The sequence below is a fragment of the Acinonyx jubatus genome, chromosome F2 (genome assembly GCF_027475565.1).
Source record: "Acinonyx jubatus isolate Ajub_Pintada_27869175 chromosome F2, VMU_Ajub_asm_v1.0, whole genome shotgun sequence".
NCBI lineage: Eukaryota > Metazoa > Chordata > Mammalia > Carnivora > Felidae > Acinonyx > Acinonyx jubatus.
In genome coordinates this window covers 79,874,339-79,881,817 of record NC_069394.1, presented here as the reverse complement: position 1 = coordinate 79,881,817, position 7,479 = coordinate 79,874,339, and the positions used below count along the sequence as shown (strand labels likewise).

At 35.9% G+C, this 7,479-nt stretch overlaps 1 pseudogene; it reads left to right on the top strand.

Moving 5' to 3' along the window:
* Positions 1-4,820: 4,820 nt before the first annotated feature.
* LOC106988023 (protein DBF4 homolog A-like) lies at positions 4,821-6,625 on the top strand (annotated as a pseudogene).
* Positions 6,626-7,479: the final 854 nt, after the last annotated feature.

The window sequence follows — 7,479 nt, the reverse complement described above, 5'->3', positions numbered from 1 at the left end:
TATTTTTATTCCTCCAAAATGACAAACTGAAGGAATTCACCCCCCCCCAAAAGAAGGAAGAAATGACAGCCAAGGACTTAATCAACAATGATAGAAGCAAGATGTCTCAACTCGAATTTAGAATCATGATAATAAGAATACTATACTTGAGAAAAGCATAGAATCCCTTTTTGCAGAGATAAAATAATCTAGCCAGTATGACCAAAAAGAAAAAGGAAAGGACCCAAATAAATAAAATCAAGAATGAAAGAGGAAAGATCACAACAACCATAGCAGAAATACAAACAATAAAAAGAGAATATTATGAGCAACTATATGCCTCTAATTTGGGAAGTCTGGAAGAAATGGACAAATTCCTAGAAACATATAGACTACCAAAACGGAAACAGGAAGAAATAAAAAAAAATTCCACAGACCCATAACCAGTAAAGAAATTGAATCAGTAATCAAAATCTCCCAAAAAACAAGAGTCCAGGTCCAGGTGGCTTTCCATGTGGAATTACACCAAACATTTAAAGAAGAGTTAAGACCTATTCTTTTGAAACTGCTCCAAAAAATAGAAATGGAAGGAAAACTTCCAAACTCATTTGATGAGGCCAACATTACCTTGATTCCAAAACCTGACAAAGACCCCACTAAAAAGGAGAACCATAGACCAATTTCCCTGATGAACATGGATGCAAAAATTTTCAACAAGATAACAGCCAACCGGATCCAACAATACATTAAAAGAATTATTCACCACGATTAAGTGGGATTTATACTTGGGATTCAGGGCTGGTTCAATATCCACAAATCAATCAATGTGATACATTACATCAATAAAAGAAAGGACAAGAATGACATGATCCTCTTAACAGATACAGAGAAAGCATTTGACAAAATACAGTTATTCTTTCTTGATAAAAAAACTCTCAAGAAAGTAGGAATAGAAGAATCATACCTCAATATCATAAAAGCCATATATGAAAGACCCACCGCTAATATCATGTTCAATGGGTGTAAACAGAGTGCTTCCCCCCTAACATCAGGAACATGAGAGGATGTCCAGTTTCACCACTGTTATTCAACACAGTCCTGAAAGTCCTAGCCTCAGCAATCAGACAACACAAAGAAATAAAAGGTATCCAAATCAGCAAGGAGGAAGTCAAACTTTTATTTTTTGCAGACGACATGATACTGTATATGGAAAACTCAAAAAGCTCCACCAAAAAAATTCCTAGAACTGATCCATGAATTCAGCAAAGTCACAGGATATAAAATCAATGCACAGAAATTGGTTGCATTTCTACACACCAGTAACGAAGAACCAGAAAGAGAAGTCAAGGTATTGATCCCATTCACAGTTGCACCAAAAACCATAAAATACCTAGGAATAAACTTAACCAAAGAGGTGAAAAATATATATACACTGAAAAGTATAGACAGCTTATGAGAGAAATTGAAAAAGACACAAACAATGGAAAAATATTCCATGCTCCTGGATAGGAAGAACAAATATTGCTAAAATGTCAATAGTACCCAAAGCAATCTACATATTCTATGTAATCCCTATCAAAACAACACCATCGTTCTTCACAGAGCTAGAATAAACAATCCTAAAATTTGTATGGAACCATAAAAGACCCTGAATAGCCAAAACAATCCTCAAAAAGAAAACTAAAGCTGGAGGCATCACAATCCCGGACTTCAAGCTGTATTATAAAGCTGTAATCATAAACACAGTATGGTACTGGAATAAAAACAGACACTCAGATCAATGGAACAGAGTAGAGAACCCAGAAATGGACCCACAAACATATGGCAAACTAATCTTTGACAAAGCAGGAAAGAACATCTAGTGGAATAAAGACAGTCTCTTTAGCAAAGGGTGCTGGGAAAACTGGACAGCGACATGCAGAAGAATGAACCTGGACCACTTTCTTACACCAGACACAAAACTAAATTCAAAATGAATGAAAGACCTAAATGTGAGACAAGAAACCATAAAATCCTAGAGGGAAAAGCAGGCAAAACCCTCTTTGACCTTGGCCGCAGCAACTTCTTAGTCAACACATCTCTGGAGGCAAGGGAAACTAAAGCAAAAATGAACGTTTGAGACCTCATCAAGATAAAAACCTTCTACACAACGAAGGAAACAATCAGCAAAACTAAACAGCAGCCAATGAAATGAGAGACGATATTTGCAAATGACATATCAGATAAAGGATTAGCATCCAAAATTTATAAAGAACTTATCAAGCTCAACACTCAAAAACAAAATCCTGTAAAGAAATAGGCAAAAGACGTGAATAGACACTTTTTTCAAAGAAGACATCCAGATGGCTAACAGACACATGAAAATATGCTCAACATCACTCATCATCAGGGAAATACAAATCAAAATCACAACGAGATACCACCTCATATCAGTCAGAATGGCTAAAATTAACAACTTGGGCAACGACAGATGTTGGCAAGGATGCAGAGAAAAAGGAACCCTTTTGCACTGCTGGTGGGAATGCAAACTGGTGCAGCCACTCTGGAGAATAGTATGGATGTTCCTCAAAAAATTAAAAATAGAACTACCCTGTGACCCAGCAATTGCAATACTAGGTATTTATCCAAAGGATGTAGGTGTGCCCTTTTGAGGGGCATCCCAAGTTTATAGCAGCACTATCAACAATAGCCAATGTATGGAAATAGCCCAAATGTCCATCGACAGACAAACGGATAAAGAAGATGCGGTATATATATCCAATGGAGCATTACTCGGCAATCAAAAAGAATGACATCTTGCCATTTGCAACAACATGGATGGAACTGGAAGGGATTATGCTGAGCGAAATTAGTCCGCCAGTGAAAGACAAATATCGTATGACTTCATTCATATGTGGAATTTAAGATACATAACAGAAGAACATAAGGAAGGGAAGCAAAAAAATATATATAAAAACAAGGAGGGGTACAAAACATAAAAGACTATTGAACACAGAGAACAAACAGAGGGTTGCTGGAGGGGTTGTTTGTGGTGGGATAGGCTAAAGGGCAAGAGGCATTAAGGAAGACACTTGTTGGGATGGGCACTGGGTGTTATACATAGGGGATGAATTACTGGATTCTACTCCTGAAATCATTACTACACCATATGCTAACTAACTTGGATGTAAATTTAAAAAGAAGAAGAAGAAGAAGAAGAAGAAGAAGAAGAAGAAGAAGAAGAAGAAGATGATTATGCATACATTTGTTTTTTGATTTTTTGGCATTTTATCTTCACTATAATTTCTTAGAATGCTGAGCCAAAGGTAAAGTTATATATAATATATATTATGTAATAGATCTAATTTTATAATGACAAATTCTCTTTCATTGGAAGTACCAGTTCCATTTTGCATTCCCACTAGTATTGTGTAAGAGTTAAACACACTTTGCGGAAAGCCCATTTCTATTTTGAAAGAGATAGTGAAAAGGCAAATTATAGATTAAGAAGGAAATGCCTTGCCAAAATTCGTTTTCATTAGTTACAGGCAATGGGATCCATTAGTGGCCATTGCTGTGTTGAAAGGAAGTGTGCTCAAATCTTTGCTTTTAAATTAAACAAATGAATAATCCAGAGGAAGAAAACTTTCTGAAACTTGTTCTTGGAGACCATTCATTTCTAGTTAAATGAACATTCTTAAATCAAAGCTCTTGCAACCTGCTTATGTCTACCTAACATTTAGAAGAGCATTTAAATACACCCCTATAGGGGGCATGGCCAGCAGATTCTTCGTGTGTAGGTGAGCCTCTGTAAGAAATACTCCCCCAAATTTTCCTTTGCTGTTGCATTCTACCGTAGCAAGCATTTTTGCCAGCCTCAAGAATTATCCAGCTTGGGCTTTCTTACATCCCTCTATTCGTATTCCTCATAACTAGGGAGCAGCTGTTTCTAGCCTTCTCTGACAGCAACTGTCACCTGCAGATGGGATTTTGATGATTGAGGAAAATGACAGATTGCTTAATGTCAGTGACTGAATACCACAGTGAGGAGTCTCACAGAGATGCAATATCTACATTTTACATCTGAACCTTATAATTGGCTTATTTCTGTCAGATTTCAGCAAGGGGGCCTGCAATTTCTTTTAGAATAAAACCATGAATATATGACTAGACATACCTATAGCTATGTTTCATGCTCTTTCTGTATGAAAATCAAATTACAATAATCAAACACCTTGTTTAAAGCAAGATGAGTTAGTAATGAATAGATTTGCTAGATTATTTACTCTGTAGTTTCCTTTTATATTACAAAACTATTATAAGTTAGACAATATGTGATGAAGGTTTAATTATCATTAACTCCAGCCTAACTTCTAAATTAAGGAAGAGATCGTTACTAGAGCTTTCCTTTGGAGAGTTACTTAGTTTTGCCTTTAGAAGGGTAAGGTATACACGAAGAAAAGTCTCAGAGACAGAGATTCCAAAAGCGTCAATTGTGTATTTGATTTCAAATCATATATAAACTATTTAATTAACATGATTTACAGTATAAGAAATTTGAATTCAATGGAAACAACCATATGAAAGTGCTAATTCCTTTAAAGTTATATAATTGATTTTTTTTCTTTTTTCTGAAGAAGTACCAATGGCCTATGGCACGTGAAAATAGAGAAGAAATAAAATAAACTAGGTAACATTCAACTTAGAGATATTATGGGAGAGGCAATATTTAAACATACCTGTCCAAGTTAAATTCCTGATTGTATTCTGCATCGTTACATAAATTAATAATGTTGGAAACAAACTGATTGAAAAACAATCTTTTTTAAAAATCAGAGCGCAGCAACATAAGCACTTTCTAAAAATCCAAATATAAGCCACTTTGGGTAAAGCATTTTATACTGACTTACCTTCTGTCACTATATCTGGTATCTGGTAGGTGAGAGGGCAGTGAAGAATTTCCCAGCAAAGATATCAGTTATGTTACTTCAAATAAATAAAGAAGCTAAATTTGCACAAACGTTGTTAAGAATTTCTTCTGTACCAAGTCCATACTGCACAAACCACTTCAGCTCATCCCAGCCGTGATGGAAATTCTTTTAGGTCTCTAGACTCAGCCCGTTTGAGCAGAGGAAAAGCACTGGTTGAAACAGCTATCAAGGACCATGATGTTATTCCTTCCTATAGTGTACTATCAAATGCCATATCATGGGGAGTAAAAATTCCTCATATTTATGGGGAAAAGAGTAGGTATTGGCACCCAAAAAGCAAGAACTTCAAAAAACCTTTTGTGAAGATGGAAAATACAAGCCAACTTTATAGACCATTTTGTCTTCAGTTGACCAATATGCCTTTTATAAATTATTCAGAAGCATTCCAGTCTATTTGATGTAGATAAGCCCTCCAGCATCCAAAAGCTGATTGCTTAGTTTAAACTAAAAAACCCAAGCAGATGGCAATAAATATGGTGGCATCACAATTCAACTCCAATTGAAAGAGAAGAAGAAAAAAGATACGGTGAATATTGCTTGCAGAAATTTGAAGATCTCAAAACTCATCTTCTAAGTAAGCAACCCAGAAACTGCCCAGAGCAATCTCTGTCAAGTTGTTGATGATACTGTATCTAAGTTAATTTTTCACTTTGTGGAATATGAAAGGGACATAACCAAAAAGAAAATAATAAAATACACTGTTTTATAGAAATCCTTTTCTCCTGTTATTGCAACTATCCTGAAAAAGTCTGAACCAAAAGAAAAGCTGGAATTGCAACATATTTCTCAGAAGACTTCAGAGAAAATAATGTACAGGGAATTGGGCAGAGTTTTATGTACAAAGAAACCCAGGAACCCGAATAAAAGTTTGTGTTTATTTCAGAATGCATCCTTGACCCTTCAAGTGAATTGAGAGGATTTGATGAGAAAATGGCTAGTAAATGGTACATGTTAAACCCTGCTGAAAATGACATAAAACTAAATTTTACACATCTGTGCCCACATAAAAATAAATAGGGATGTATTCTTGACATTTCTGGACATAAGTTAATAATAAATGAAAATGACTTAGAAGAATTAACTATAGATCACCGTCCATGGAGGCTACAGGTGTATGTACAAGTTTCTAATGTCAATACAGATAACACTGCATCTCAACCAAAGCAGAAGTCAGATACTATGCTTCTCCCAGCAAAGGATCTGAAGGAAAAGGATCTTCATCCTTTGGTCGCGATTCTGATCTGTTAGCCATGAACAGTTCACAGGATCACCTAACAGTTCTGGCAAAGACTCCATCGCAAAGTCCTCATGAGGAGCCCAATGAATGTGACAGTCAGGAATATGGATAGTTTACCTGTTGGTAAGATTCATCAGAAAGTTAAAACACTAGGAATAAATAAGAAAATATGTAACCAACTGTGGTATTAGATAAGGAAAGAACTGAACATCTCGGTATACAAGAAGGAAGGAGAATTGGCACCTCACCAGTGCGATCTCTACTGGACTTATTTCAGACTAGTGAACGGAAGTCAGAAGTTTTGGGTTTCACAAGCTACACTGGAAACAGTGGTACATGGGATGGTTTAGATATTTGGAAAGAGGAAAATTTAAATAATTTATTGTCAGTGTTTTTCTCTTCGCCTTCAACTTCTACATTTACTGAGTTTTACACTTAAAAAATAAATCGGGGCACTTGGGTGGCTCAGTTGGTTAAGCATCTGACTTTGGCTCAGCTCATGATCTTGTGGTTCATAAATTCAAGCCCCAGAGCCTGGAGGCCTGCTTTGGATCTCTGTCTCCCTCTGTCTCTCTGCCCCTCCCTCGCTTGTGCTCTCTCTCTCTCTCTCAAAAATAAATAAACATTAAAAAATAAATAAATAAGTAAATAAATAAATAAATTTTAGAAGTGAAAAAAAAATCAGGAAACTACCATTGGGATAATTCTATCAGCCAATATGTCGACTTTACAGATATTTTTCCAGTTGACAAATGAATAAATGCACTCAAAGACAAGTTCCTGTCTTCCATTTTTCTTTAGTTAGCATTTACTTTAACTTTTCTGTTATGTTTTGAGGCATTCACAATAACTTTTTGTGTAGTTATTATACTAATGAGAAAATGGATTGCAGTCATACATTGATACATGGCCTCCTCACATGCATCAAGACAAAAGATTATTACTAACCTTGGCTGAACTGAAGCTGCTATGGAGCCACATGTATTGTGTTTCCAACTGACAGTATTTTTCTTGTATTTAGCGTAACTAACTCACACACAAGTTTTGGGAGATTAAGAGTCCCCAATAAATAGTTCCTGGTTTCACCTGGAGCCTCAACACATAGAGAAATACAAAAAGATAAAACAGAGAGCAAAAAGTCACTTCTAGAACTGATGACGTCTAAACAGGAGAATATACACTGAGGTCTCTTAGTCAGTGAGGATTGCTAATAAATACCTGAGAATTAGGAAAGCCTAGCGTATTTTACAGGCAAAGTGGGACAACCACCCTGTGTTTTCCTAAGGGAGAAGC